Genomic DNA, 16,184 nt, shown 5'->3' with positions numbered 1-16,184 from the left:
GCCAAGCTGAAGATGGCGCAACTGGTCGAGAAGAGGAAAAAGGAGGCCATTGAGAAGGCCCAAGCGAAACAGGTAGGAAAGTAGACAAGTGGCACAGAGCAGGGCTCTGATAAAGGCACGAGGTCGCCTTCACCTGAGACTGAAGAGGAAAGACACAAAACAACACAACGTGAACCCTCAAGAGACATCCGCTTGCATTAAGCACCCAAGAGAGCTGAAGAAGGGAGGGTCCATAAAGAAATCCAAGGGGACCAAGACCTAGCTAGACCCTATCACATTGACGGAGGGCGACTTACATGATATCAGTGACACAGTCAGAGGTGTCACCATGGAGGCCTTGCAGCAATTTGAACAACAGCAGTAGATCATCCTCGGGGCCATCCAGACCGGGTTGTAGGAGTTGCAGAACCGCGCGTCGCAGGCTGGTACGGTGTCTACCAGCTTGGCTATTGGCACTTCAGAGGTTGCCGATATGCTGGGCACGAAGGCTTCCAGTGTTATAATGCTACCGGATGGAGCATTGACCATAGAAAATAAGGTTGACAAGCCCACTGCCAGCACCTTGAAGGGAGTTGGGCTGAACCTAGCAGCGCTTCCACAGGAAGCACTCCACCTCTTGCAGGATGGAGTAATTGCAAAATTGAGGGCTCAAGAGCACCGCGCCCTCAAGGTGATCAGTGAACAACGGATCAACAAAAAACAGATGGCCCTACAGAGAAATGTTTCCATCGCCGTTGAGACTAAGGCGACCAATCAGAGAAAGAGGATTATGTAGGTCATTGAGGAGGCATGCATAATAGTCCCAGAGTTGGCCATTCCGAAGGAAGAACCAGTCGAGGTCCGCATCCGCAAGTTGGCCACAGGGGTGCGCAACACTCAGACAGAGATGGCATGGGTTCAGTTGGAGTTGAACCTGCAGATTATAGAGCTATAGTTGATGGCCCAACCTTCAACACCACAGGAGGTAAAGGAATATCGGGCAACCACTGTCACAGAGGAAGTAGCGGCGGTGAAGAGTGCAGTAGCAGACTGCACACAGTTGTTTGAGCAGTCATTTGAGGTCTTGAAAAGTTTGCAGGAGGACCCAAATATACAGAGGTTGGAGACAGAAGAGCATGAGCTACAACAGTGCTACGATGAAGTTAAGGGCACAACACAAACCGTCGCGCTGACATAGAGGCTAGCCAAGCTACAGGAGGCCAAGCAGCTGAAGGAACAGGTGGACATAACGTTGAACAAGGAAGAAGTGCTGAAGGCGCAATTAAAGCCTTGGCTGTAGGAAGCTTACACAATCATAGGAAATATTAAAGGAAAGCTTGTGACTCTGCAAGCGACGCAACAAAAGCTTCAAGCTGACAGCGCAGGAGCAGTGGCCGAGAAGACAGTGAAAGACGCAAAGAAAGTGGCAGCTCAATGCATGGCTGAGGTAGTGGTCATACGGGTTGAGCTGGATAGGCTTCACGCAAAGATATCTGTGCCTATCGAGTAACTTGAGGGCGATTCACAATGTTTGTGTTGGCGGCCTGTTGGGAGCGGGATCCCCCAAGGGCAGTTTTGGGGCTAAAAGCCCATGTTTGAGTTAAATTTTGTAATAAAATGGTAAAGTTTCCACATTTTGTGGTCACAAAGCACGAAGGTGTTATGTGTCATAAATGGTAGTCCACCCTTAGTTTTGTAAAACAAAGTTAGTTGTAAGAGTTCTACCCATGGTCTGCAGACCATGGGATTGTATAAAAAGAGTTAAGATCTAATTAGTTTGGGAGAGATACAATGATGAATAATGTAAGAGAGTCGTAGCTCTGAAGTAACAAGTCTAAGTCTTGGGTCATAGTGTATTTAGAGGCTCTGCAACTAAGTGCGCAGAGGCCTAGGGTAGAAGTCCGCAGCTAAGTGCACGAACCCCTGCAGCTGTGTGCGCAGGGCAAAAAGAGTTTGTAAACACTTGGAAGATATTAATAAAGAGAAATATTCGGAAATTCCTGTGTCTTTGTTCTTTTATTGCATCTTGATATGTTATGTATGAATTTCCTTTATTATGCTTATGTGATGCGCGAATGAAAGCAATTACGTTGAATAATTGAATGCTATTACGATTATCTATTTACGCGGTGTTAACTATAATTATTTGATAAGATACGCAAGTCCCTTAGATTAATTAGGGAATTTGCACAGCACACTGCCATAATAGTGAAAAAGTACTTGAGCAGCAGGTTAGGGATGCGCGAAGGTCGATCATACCATTTCGCGAAGGTATTAAAGGATAGAATAAAGGGTTCTTCTTGTAAGCCCTAGAGCGAAGCGACTTGCGCGAAGGCAGGGATAGAGGGAATCAAACGACATCACAACCATCTCAGGGTGCAGAAACTTAGTTCCAACACCCCCCCATATTGCTTAAGGTGAGACTTCGGTTCGCGCTTTGCGGGCTGATGCCAAAAGGGCCAGTAGTCTAGGGATTTGTTTGGCAAATTAACGTTGAACTTGGGTCAGGCCCCCTCAAGCCAACAGAAACGAAGTTTTCCCTCCAATTTGAATTCATTTGCTAAGTGATCTGTGGTGAATTTGGAGAGGAGGAAAAGGCCCTAAATCTTGTGGAGATCGTAGCGGATAAACTAACCATCAGAATCGGGGTCTAGGACTTTCACACAAGTAGCCTTACTTGTCTAAAGATGGCCTTAATGCTTCTTGGAACGATGGTTACTGGTGAAGAATTAAGGGAAGAGGAAAACGAGAATAAACTACTAGAGGAGGTCTAGAATCATCCTTGCCCACTAATTCAAACATGGGGATTACGTGGACATGGAGTAGAATATTTGAAGATGTGGTATCAAACGTCTATGATATGCAATGGCCATATGGCTCACCGGAGGGGCCGGTAGGACAAACTATCCAAGGAATGGGAGGATAATCGACCATACTTAGATCCAATGGGATCTAGGCTGAGACTTATGTTAATCAATTGAGAAGATGGCCAGGGGAAAAACATCATGCCCCCAAGCATGGGATACTGACTGCAAACATATGTGATGGAGGGGACTGATTTGGTATGAAAAGGTGGGAATGATGCCCCCTAGTAGGAGGAGTTTGTGGAGCACTGTCGGCCGGATAAATCGTTCTTGCGGACAAGACCGATCTCCCTAGTATCAACATATATCTAGCAACAAGCAGGACAAGCAAATCTACCTTTCTCTAAATATATTGTGATTTATTAATAAAAACTAAGAGGTGTTTTAGACCCTACCTTAAGTCCAATGCTAGTTTGTGGCAGCCACGCTTCGATCGTCCAAAAGAGTTTCCTTTTAAGAACCTGCAATCACAAACAAGCACACATCAAATAACACCTACATAGCTAATATAATAAATCATATTCATCATGGTGATAAAGGAATCCATGAAATAAACCATAAAACACAGCTTATTGAGAAAAATAAACTTGATTGTATTAACTTTGAAAATAGAAGAACTTTACAACCTTTGGTGCCTTGATGTTGTACAAGCTCCTCCCAAGGTCCAAGCAGGAATCTCCTCTACTTTGACAGGCCTCACACTCTTCCCAATGAGATCAAAAAAGTATGTAATCTCTCCTCTCAAGCTCAATTAGGAAGACTAAATTCCAACAGCATTTCACCTCAAAAATATTCAGCTTTCAACCTCCTCAGTAACCAACCCAATGCCCCATTTTATAGTGCAGAGGAAGGAAGTTACAGGTCCACCTATGAAGGGATAGAGTCCTCCTTAAAAGGGATAAGCTCCTAACATCAAGGGGTTAGCTCCTTAAGGTATGGGATGCATGAACCTTAAAGGAGCGAACTTGCCACCTCAAGATTCCCTCTAGAAGCTTCCAGAAATAACCCAAAGTGAGTTTTTAAGAATGTACTTGCGCCTTTTTTACTTTTACAGGGGCACGCACCCATTACACAGAGATAGAGCGGTTAGGTACACAGGGGACATGACCAATAGGTGCGGGACTGCAGGTAATGCTAAGAGAAAGTGCGGAACCAGAGTTTTAGAGACTTTTAAGGGCTTTCTCTTATTTTTCAAGGCTTGACATGAATAACTGAGGTTTAAGACTTGCAAAGGAGGAAAGTATGAGTGGTGATAGACTCACACTGATTGCAGAATGTCATGGTGACAATATTTTGTGCAACAGATTGCCCCCTAAAGTGCGAAGTCTGTAATAGATGAGGATAGCATTTGTCATCTAAGAAGAGTGAAGTACTTTATCATTTCAAGGATCATCCTGTGGACACCCTGGTCAGATCTTGTAAAAACATTCAATACAAAATATATATATGTGAACATATCATCGCTGAGGTAGGCATTCCCATACTCAGATCAAAACTGACTAGAAAAATAACTAAACTACTCTGATATAGGAATGATTTTGTAATACATCACAAGTATAGACATATGTAGACACAGTATGGGCGCAACCATCTGTTTATGAATAGTCTACTGTATAATGAATAACAAAATTCCTCGCAGCCTGGATGGTGGAAACTAGATCCAGGGTCTTGATTTCTGCTTCCCGAACTAGTACGATTCTATCCATGTGAATGAACATGTCGAAGTTGAACATGGTAGAAACCACTTGATTGCCAGTTGATGATGTGAACTGTTAACAAGTGTGAGAGAAACCACCAGTAATGTCAATGGCTCTCAAAGTACTCAATACAATCCATGAAATATGAATAGATGAGCTGATTTTGAACATGTCATAGAATCCTTTGATCGAAGGTCAATGATACAACTTGTCGTTGAACGCGAGAAACTTGCCATTGAAGCATGCAGATTCCAAGGTACTGATGATTTCTAGATCATCTTTCTAGACAATGAGCTAAATTCGATAGAAAGAGATCTGTCGTAGGCAAGCCCACAACACGAAATCATAGATCAAGTTTGAAGAAATATATTTGGCAAGGACTAACTCAGGGATGGTCAAGATGGATGACAGATATTTTTCAGATGAATGGTTTATTTGAACTGACCTCTTGAACACATAACTACACTACAGATGGTTTGGTGACAATTGACCCAAAGCTAATACCCAGAAACCGACTGAAGACTTTCAATATGGTTTGATTAACTGTTAGGCAAAGGATTTCCCAACCCAGGTGAACAAAAAGTGTCGTGTTCAAGAGTGGTTAAATGCTTTTCTAAAACACAAAGTATAACAAACAGGTTCATTTTTCTCTCTTTTCCCCCACCATTTCTGGCAAGTACCTCTTTATTTTTGACAAGCTTGGGGATGATAACATTTGCTTGGTTATAAGCTCATCCTTCGGATGAGTCCAACTTAGTTTAAAATTTGAACCCTAAGAAGGAGTGGTCCATTCCTGTTTAAAATTGAATAGGTCCTTTACTGTTAAATTTTAACGAGTCCAATATAGGAGAAACTCGGTGTTTTTCAATTTTAGGGAGTCGGAAGAAAAACTTAAGAAAACTCCATGGTTGTCCTTTTTCGTAAATTTGTGTCTCCCAAGCCCGAAAAAGTATAAAATAATACTTGAGAGAACTGCTTGACCATTACGATCAAGGAGTACTTTTCATAATTAGTGTCTCTGATCTGAAAAAGTAAAAAGGCGATCAACGACACGCCATTTTATAACCAATATCGAACTTGAAACGACAAAAGCCTGACAATCTTTTCATGTTTATACGGTCAGAAAAGAGTTGTAAGTGGACCATCCTTTTAATTCCGTTTTAACGAGCTTAAAAAGAAAAACTTGGAAATCTTTTCATATTTTACGAGTTAGAAAAGAGCTTAAAGAGGACTCCAATGTTTTTTGTTGAAAATGATCAATTTTCCCTGAAAAATCCAATATTCTGCACACAAACTCAAACATTACTCATACCTGTTTAAAATAAATAAAAATGCATCAAAAGTTACCTTTCTAAAGTGAAAAATAAACAAATTAAAAATTCATTTATTCAAAAAAGAAAATAAAAAGGGCTTTTGTAAATTCATTTTTACCATTTGACTTCAGAGTGAGAAAAGAGAGATTTTGGGTAAGAAACTTCCTGTGAAGATTGCGGAAAATCCGTCCATTGGAAACGAAAACTGTGAGCTCCAGGTAATCCACATCACTTTAATCTTGCATTTCAACCATTTGTATTTCGTTTTTAGGCCTCCATTTTGATTTTTTAAGGAAAAATTAGTTTAAAAAACCATTCGCGAGGAGCCGCAGGCGCAACATGCGAAACCTGCGGACCCCGACTTTTTCCTACAAAGGAAAGAGCCAGGGGCCTGCACCTGCTGCTTGGGAAGAGTGCGGACCTATGCACTATCCCTAACAAGCGGGTGCGGACCCCGCGAAATAGGTTTTAAAACTCTAATTTTTTCATTTCCGCCCAAAATTTTTTGAACTAAAATGTTCTAATCCACCGTTTTTGCAATGTAGGATATACAAAATGCTCATTTGGCGGGAACGGGAGCACAAAGATGTGGACCTTGCCACAATTAATCATCAACCCTCATTGGATGCATTGAGGGCATGCGGGCTATTTAAATTCTGGGTCATACCTGGCATGAGGGCCCAAGTAGACTTTTTGCAATGGCTGGTGGACAGGTGGAATATACAGGACCAATGTTTCATTATTGGTGGCCACCGGCTCGAAATTGAGCTAGAGGAAATTTATTTCCTGAATGGTTTTCCTAAGAGAGGTGAACGATTATCTCTATTCGGGACTAGGCCAAGTGGCCGATCTGTCGATAGTCTCCGACTAGAGTTTTGTAATGACCAAACAAAGGACAAAGGGATTGATATCAAAACTATCTCCCATCCTGAACTTAAAGTGATTGCATTTATTGTCACCAGACTCTATGGAAGCGCAACACTGCATGTAGCTACCGTATCCCAAATGTGAATGGCAGTAGACTGTTATCGAGGCACCATCTTCAACTGGTGCGAAGCTGTGTTGGTGAATGTAAAAGGCCAACTAACTAGAGCAAAGAACGGACAACTAAAAAACTTTGGATATGGTTTCCTAGTTGTGAGCTTTGGTCTAGAGAGGGTCCCAATGTTGGTCCCACGACATCTTTCCATTGGAGTTGGACTTCCCCGAGAACCTAAGCTAATGCGATGGGTTGCAGTTATGGCCCGTCATCCTGAGGAGGGTTCAAAGGTTGTTTGATTTCTGCCTGAGTATTTTCTTTGGTTGGAGAACCAACTTTTTGTGATTCAGGATTTTCCATATGCTGGGATGGATTATCGTGGTGATCCAGACATGACTCTTCCACCAGGGGAGCAGTGGGATGATTCAGGTAAAATCATTCTCAACATTTTCTAAGTTTTATTTTTATTTTTTGTTTTTAAATCGTCCGAAACTGATAGTAAAAGTTTCAAATGCAGATGTGGGTCCACGGAGACCAGCCACTCTCTGGCCCTATGAGAGGAGACACCCAGCTGCAGCAGTACCAGCCCCACGGGACGAATCTACTGAGACCCTGACCGAATTGGAAAATCATCTAGAACATTTGACATCAGATATTCTAGAGACTAGCATAGATGATATTCCACTTAGGTTACAACGCTATGTGATTGGGGTCCTAGGACCTTTCAGGAGGTTCCTTTGTAGGGTGGCCCAAGCAGTGGTTTCTTATTGTGATCATCACCAATGATAGGATGATCGCCTTTGTAGACTCATACGACATTTTTATTTTTGTACTATCATTTTTGTCGATCATAAGGTGTTTTTCAACCTATGATCGAAGACGATGTATATTTGACACACTTCTATGCTATGCTATATCACTATTACTGGCTATCTTGTATAACATGTTATGAAATGTTTTTAAATTTACTGTTTGATTATTGCAAATGTCTATTTAACATTTGAGAAGAAATTGCATCTGCTAATGTATTTAAATATCTTGGAATATGCTGATATTCAATGTAGTCAAATTCACGTTCCAAGAGACGAACTCTAAAAAATAATCTTAATAACACCGGATTTCTAATGGCTTAAACTCGATTAAGTTGCAATACAACGAGTTCAGAATCTAACCTAACAATCAAACTCCGAATCCTGAATGAGATGGATTTAGATAATAACTCAATCACTGCACTATACTCTGCAATGTTGTTCGTTGTTTGACAGAGGCTTACCCCATGCATAGATACCAACTCATCAGAGGGTGAATAGATAACCCAAGATGCGGAAGAAATGTTTCGTGTATTACAACAAGCACCATCAGTGAAACCAATGTATGTTTGAAGAGACGTCGACATCTGCAATATCAAGAGTAAAATCAAGATAAGCAGGAATAATGATAAAAACACTCTCTAAACTAAGCACACTTTTCTAATTTAAAACACACCAGCTAGAAAGAAACTAATCTAACTAAAATCTCCACACCCAGATTTAAGCATAATATCTCTTTAGATAAAAACCATTTCTGGGTTTACCCAAAGAGACATTGTCAAAATCTACCAATTCATAGGCCCCTTTTGCCAGCGTTTGCTTAACAACATAAGGACCATGCCACATAGGTACAAATTTTCCAGCCCCTAGCTTATCGTTTGCTTGATCGTATAGTAAGACTAGGTCTCCTTTCGAAAAATTACGAGGTGTAACATTTCGATCGCACTGAGCTTTAATTCGTTTGGCACGAGTTTCGATTGCCAATGCAGCATCACGTCGATTCTCATCTAGCTGAGCTAAGTACAACAAACGTTTCTCCTCTTCGGAAGTGGCTAGGAGTAATTCTATGGCTATTTGCAATGACAGAATTTCACATTCAATGGGTAACACATCTTCCAAACCGTAAACTAGTTGAAAAGGAGTGAAACCAGTTGATGTTTTTACTGAGGTTCGATACGCCCAAAGTGCTGAAAATAACATGTTATGCCAATTCAACCTATGAATACCAATGATTCGTCGGATCATAATGACTAGAACTTTGTTGATAGCTTCAACCAAACCATTAGCCTGTGGGTAATATGGAGTACAACTATCGTGATGCAGGCCAAGTTGATCTGTTAGTTCAATCATCATGATGTTTCGAAAATGACTCCCATGATCAGTACTAATCGCTTGAGGAACACCGAATCTAGTAATTATATGATTGAAAATGAAAATTGCAGCAGTTTTGCCGTCTGTTGAAAATGTAGGCATCGCCTCGGCCCACTTAGTAAAATAATCTACCGCAAGGATGATATACGGATGCCCCCCGGACGAGTGAGGGTTACATGTAATAAAGTTGATACCCCACTTTACAAAAGGGCCGACGACAATTATAGGGTGGAGAGGAGTAGGTGGAGCACGCATCTTTCGATCAAAAATTTGAAAATTGTGGCATTTTTGGACCGCATAGATACAATATTTAAATAAAGACGGCCAAAAATAACCAGCGCGCAATATCTTTTGGGCTGTGGCATACCCAGACATATGACCGCCACATGCTCCAGAGTGACAGTCATTTAGGACCTTTTCAGCTTCTTCATGAGTTAAACAATGCCGGAAAACAGAATCCTCCCCACGACGATAGAGTGTATCTCCAATAATTTTGTATTGTTGGGATTGGAAATGTATTTTCCATCGCTGAGATCATGAAATTTCAGGCCGAAAAGATTGGGTTTGGAGATAAACAACGATATCTCCATACCATGGGTCAAGAGTACTGATAAGAAACAAGGATTCATTCGCAATGGGCTCTTCCGCCATAGTTTCAGTATCAACACGCGGGAAATCACACATCAATTCTGCAAATACCAAAGATTTCTTTGCCTTGGATTTTTCAAATTCCAAGTCAAATTCCTGTAGGATAACAATCCATTTGGAATACTTGTCCCCTAGCAATTGTTTGGTCAAAATATAGATCATAAGGTTACAGTCAGAAATTACGGTAGTTTTGCGTAATAAGATGTAATGAGAAAATATTTGGACAACTTGAATAGCTACCAAGGCCAATTTCTCCACATGCGAATATTTAAGCTCAGTCGGATTCAGAGTTTAACTAAGATAGTAAATCACATGTTCACTATTGAATTCATCTTCCTGAACTAAAACCATCCCAATGGTGGAATGAGAAGCGGCGAGGTACAAGAAGTAATCCTGGTTGTAGCTGGGAGGATGAAATAATAGTGCATGGGTCAATGCGTGTTTAAGTGCATCAAAAGATTTGTTAGCTATCTCGTCCCAAAAGAATGGAGTATTCTATTTCAACAACCTGGTAAAACCCTTTGTTATCTCAGCATAGTTAGGAATGAAACAACGTAAAAAGTTTGCTTTCCCTTGCGAACTTTGGAGTTGGCGAAGAGTCGAAAGAGGAGGTAATTTGACAATAGCTTCAACCTTCGAGGGATCGACACGAATGTCGGCTTTTGAAACAACTAATCCCAGTAAACGACCCGTTTCTATACAGAAAACACATTTGTGTGGATTCAGCCTAATTCGATAATGACTACATATCATAAATATTGCTCATAAATGAGTGAGATGATCGGCTCTACGTAATGAATGGGCAGGTAAATCATCGAGATAGGGCTGCACAATGTACTTGATGTCATGAAACGTGTAAGACATAGCTCTTTGAAAAGTTGCTCCGACATTCTTTAATCTAAAAGGTAATTTGCAATAAGCAAATGTCCCCCATGGACAAGTGAAAGCCGTTTTTGGTTGATCAGCAGGGAGTATGTTGATTTGATTGTAACCAGAAAAACCATCCATAAAGGAGAAAATTTCACTGCCGACACAATCATCAATGATTTGATTGATATAGGGAGTTGGGTAATTGTCTTTAGGACAAGCTCGATTAATATCCCTATAATCGATACATATTCTTATCGTTCCTTGCTTTTTGTTAACAGGAACAATATTCGATACCCAATCCGTTAAAGGAATTGGATAAATGAAACCTGCTTGAAGTAATTTCTCAACTTTAGCTTTAATAGCAACAGCTTTCCGCGGATGTTTCTGATGCAAACGTTGCCGGACAAGTTTAGCATCCGGGTAAGTTTTAATTTCATGAACAACAATTGCTGGATTGATTCCTGGAATTTTTTCATATAACCAGGCAAACACGTCACAGAATTCTTGAAATAGGGCTTTATAAGTTTGGAGTTCATTGTCCGTACATAAAGCATCTATATGAATGTTTTCAACAATTCCTGGTTTAACTGAAATGTCAATAGGAACCATTCGAGAAATATTTCCCAAATTTAACTCAGAATCAGGATGTTGCAATGGATTCTGTTGTTCTTTGACATAATTAGTAGTAAAAATAGATGAAAAATCATTTTCAAAATGATCAAGCTCAGGTAAAAATGAAGATCGATGATGAAGATCTTCCCATGGTAAATCATCAACAGACAAAATTTCACGAATCTGCTCATCAGTATGAACAAGCTTGGAAAAAGTTGTTGAATATGAGGTTGATATTGAAAGTGATTCTACATGGACCACATTCATTGGATCAATTTCGGTTGAAGAAGGGTTGGAAAATGACTGTACAGCCTGATATGCAATTTCATAGGGACTCAATGGCATTGCATCACCAAATGAATCCACCTCAGATTCGAAAGGTACGATCCAAGGATCAACCAAAACAATAGTGTTTGATGAAATCATATGAATGGTTGTAGTAGAAGGTGATACGTTAGGAGGAGGAAAAGAAAAAGTTCCTAGTAAACCAGAATATTTAATCAATCCTACCCCAACATCCTTATAAGGGATAGTTGTTTTACCGACATGTTGGATACTTTTAGAAGAGGCTGGGTCAGATGAAAAATAAGTCAGCTGGTCTATGGTTACGATATTTCCATTATGAGGAAACTTTATAAGCCGAAAGACCGATGAAAAAATAGCAGTCATAGCGTAAGACCAGCTGCGACCCAAAAGAAGGTTGTAATCTAGAGGGGCATCAACCACTTCCACATCTAGATTAACAGTTTTGCCTTCAACCCCTATAGGTAAATCCTATAGAATGCCAAAAGGATGGAACCCAAAACCATCAAAAGCCTTTAGAATCGTCAGGGATTGATTGAGTGTAGGAGAACCAAGCAATCTCCAACACTGGATCGACATAATACACGTAGAAGCGCCCTCATCAATTACAGTCCTAAAGCAAGGTCTGTTTTTTACTAACAATGGAATCTGGAAAGCCATTTGATGAGGTAGGCGAGGTGTACTATTATCTAAATCGAAGATTATAAGGTTTGAATCCTGAATATCAACAGCTCTTATAGCCGACAAAAGTAATTTACGCTGTGCTGGGCATGATTGCAACACCTCCAAAGCCGACATTGTTGAAGGGGAAATAGCTAAGTCTTCAACAATGTTATAATTCTGAGCAACTCTCACATGCGGATTGAAAGCTGACTTCTGAAGTATACCTTTAGCAGGCGGTTTGATAACTAAGTCCGGGTTAGGTTTCTCGATCTGTAGCGGATCAGAACCAGAAGGAATTGAAGTTCATGGGTTTGAATTAGAAGATTCTGCTTCCTTACCACCAACAAGACTTTTAATACCATAATCTTGTGATCGCGTCGCAATCCTGACATGAGACATCATCATTATGGGTTCTTCTGAGGCATTTGAGGAAGAACCAATCATCTTACTATCTTGACTAGGAAAAGGATCCTTCAAGACAACAGGCGTTTGAGAACCTTTGACGATTTTCGCAACCTCAGCGCGATGTGGACAATCTCTTGTAAAATGCTCTTCATCACAAATGAGACAAGGATAGCGAGGTTTATGTTTCTCGTCGGTAGATTTAGCTTTATCTAATTTCTCTTTTGAGTTTTGTTTATTTTTCTTCTTCCCTTTCTTTTTACCGCCAGATTTTGATTTGGCCGTAGATGATTCTATGACATGAATATCGGCAGGAATTTCAGTGGAAGAGTCTCCTGTCGGGGAATCTGGTAAAGTTATAATAGGAGAAGAATTCTTTGAAGATTTATTCTTGCTTTTGGTGTTAACTGAACCAATCATACCATTAGCTGCATGAGACCCTGAAGGAGCTGCAGTTATTTGATTTTGTTTCGGAAGGTCAGGGATTTTTTCGTGTAAAGTACCCGACTGCGTATAGACGAGGTCTAGGTACTGAGCTTGAGCAATTAATTTCTCTTCAGTAACAACTCCTGCCTTAGTTACATCCTCAATGATTTTAGGTAATAATGATTTAACAAACCATTCTGCTAAAATTTGATCCAGAATAAAAACTTTCACTAAACATCGTCGACGTCGCCATTCATGAATATGATCTGAAATATATGTGGACGTTGATTGTTTTAATGAAGTTAATAATTCCGTGCCATTGTCATATCTGACAGGCAACTGAAAATTAGTTAAGAACGAAGTGGCTAACTGACTAAAATTATAAAAAGAGGCTCGCGGTAACTCAATGTACCACTTGGCCACAAGACCAACCAGAGTGCGTTGAAAAAGACATAAGCGAATTGAATCATCTATAATGGAATTAGATGCACACGAGAGGTGATAAGTCATCACATGGTTTGATGGATCCTCTCCTGATTTACCTTCAAACTTTGGGATATCAATGGCAACTTATTCAACATTGGCGGCCAAAACGGAAGATAATTAATCAGATCATTCATAAGGTGCAACAAATTAGGCAAGTCCAAAGTTGCAATAAACGGTAACTGACGGTTAGGGTCACGAAAACCCTGGGTCATAAGACCAACCCCAGGAGGAGGATATCCAGGATAAATTGGAATTAGAATCGCATTTGGAATATTATATCCTCCTGGAAAACCATGATTAACTGGACCAAACTGGGGTTGTTGAGGTTGCTGATAAGTGTATTCGGGTACGGTTGATATTGGTAAACTGGGCTTTGCACAACAGGACCGAATTGATACTGTCCCTAGTACGGTTGATAAGTGAATTATGGTTAACTTGTGATAACCATACTTGGACCAGGTTGTCCTACAGGCATCTGAACCGAAGTCTGAATTGTGGGTCCCAACTGAGGTAAAGAGGCTTGAGGAGTTGATGCAGGAACAATAGAAACCGGAGCTATTGATACTCCAGAAGTAGGTGGGGTAGACTGAACAGAAGCTGCAGTAGTCGTTTGAGGCAGAGTTCGAGGCGAACTAAGCCCAGACTGATGAGCTACACCAGGTGCATAAGTTTGAATAGTAGACTGGACCGGTTACTGGGTTGAACCAGAAACCAAAGGTTGTCCAGATTGAGATGAAAACTGCACATTAGGTTGCAAAATCTGTTGAGATTGAGATGGATCCCACACCATGTTCATTCCAAGGTATGGACCCATAGAAGGTTGAGCATATTGAGGACCATAACCGGGTTGAGGATAGGGCTGATAATTCAAAGGTACATTTCCAGCTCCTTGTACAAATGATTGACTAGAAGGTGGTTGGAAACCTTGGGTTGGGTACTGACCTTGAGGTTGATAACCTTGAGGCACATACTGAAACTGGGGTTGACCTTGAGGTATATATTGATACTGGGGTTGACCTTGAGGTATGTACTGTTCTTGAGGTTGCCCCCCAGGCGGTAACTGACTACCTTGAGGTTGCGGATTTGGAATAGTACCAGACATCATAAGAGTTTCTTATACACTCAACGGTTGAGTTCCGTTATTACCAGTTGATATCCCATGTTCAATGGGTTGAAGAGATTCTCCTGAAAAAGTACCAGTGAGTGACTGATACCCAGAAGGAACAGAAGGATTGCCATATAAAAATGTTTTTGGTGATTGGGAAAACATGGATGACTGTCTCGACATATTCAAAGGAGGATAATAACCTCTAGGTGTTGGATGAAAAGAAATTCGAGGTGGTGAAAAACTAATACCTGGATTTTCTAAAAAGTTGGTCAATGAGACGTACCAAGCGTCCCTCCTAGGTGGACTATAGAAAATTGATTCACGCTCCTTAAGTTCTAAAGTTGGTTGATTTTCAGGGAGACTTATATCTTCTTCTGGACTAACAAGTTCTTCAATAGAAATGAGTCCCGAAGGAAGATTTTGGGTAATGATCCTTCCTACCCTGGGTTAACCAAGACCACTAGAAGTTGGAGAAGCAAATCCTGAGGATGGAGTAGCAGTAGGTTCAGTTTCAGGCTCAGAAATTTTAGGTTCTTTAGCTAATTCACTAGTAGAAGAAATACTACTAGCAACTTTGGAAAATGAAATTGGTTCAGAAATATACTCTGTTGCTTGAACTTGATAATCAGGATGAACAATTAAAGAATATTCTCTATCTTCCGGTGACCCAACTCTACTATCACTAGGAGTTACAAGAGCTCATAGCCCATCAAGCTGGCTTGGTGAATACTTAGGAGGTTTCCCCCGAAGTCTACGGGATTGTCTCGGTAATTCAACCATGATTAAATATTTTAATTACTTCACACGCAAATAAAGAAAATCTCAATAAAACCACCTAAAGTCTCTAAAGAAACAAACGATTGAATTACACGCCTAAAAAATCTAAGAGTTCAAACCACACACAAACAGTAACTTTCCGTACCAAAAACACTGGTTGGTGATGAAATCCAACGTTGCAGAATTCAATACAGAAAGGGCGGTTGGAACAGTTACCCCGAAAACCTGCTTAATGAAATAGAATGGCACAAGTTTCTTCACAAAACCATCTCGAGTGAAGAGAACCCCCCAGAGAGTCCAAGTGAGTCTAGTCGACGTTAGCTCCGGGTACAATGGAATCTTCCCTCCACCGTCACCTTAGGAAAGAATCCTATAGATTATGGCCACTAAGGTTACCAACAGAAACAAATATACCTGGAGGAACAGTCTACGATCCGATACACACGCAAGGGCAGAGTAACAAAGCTTAATCCCCTTGAAGGCTCCTTGACATAATCCATGGTTTACCAACAAGTGACCCCAGGCTCCTCGACAATGGTCTATCCGAGGTTTACCATTTTTAATATGTGTATATCTGCTAGCGTTCCCAATGAGGAAGGATTGATTACCTCACTGGTTCAGATATGATCTCGTGCTTGACTCCTTTAAGAGGAGCTTCCAAGAGCATACATGTAACAATTGGAATTTATTTCCTACCGCAAGAGATAGCTACTTGTTTGTTTTAACTATCTTGGAGAATTAATTACTCCCTACTCCAAGATACTAGCCTAAGCTATGTTGGTGATAAGAGCCCTAGAAATAAAAAGATTGCTAGATCAATTTTACTTTAAGCGTTATTTTTATTGGTTGTTTCTTAAGTCAATAGGAATGGAGATGA

The 16,184-nt window shown here is 40.6% G+C and overlaps 1 pseudogene; it reads left to right on the top strand.

Moving 5' to 3' along the window:
- Positions 1-891: 891 nt before the first annotated feature.
- Positions 892-16,184, top strand: part of LOC149190593 (uncharacterized) — a 28,315-nt pseudogene continuing 13,022 nt past the window's right edge.

This window comes from Pinus tabuliformis, chromosome 3_1, assembly GCF_031772625.1.
Source record: "Pinus tabuliformis cultivar Carrire ecotype Pingquan chromosome 3_1, CPIR1, whole genome shotgun sequence".
NCBI classification, from domain to species: domain Eukaryota; kingdom Viridiplantae; phylum Streptophyta; class Pinopsida; order Pinales; family Pinaceae; genus Pinus; species Pinus tabuliformis.
The sequence above is the reverse complement of the archived record's forward strand: the minus strand, read 5'-3'. Positions and strand labels throughout refer to the sequence as shown.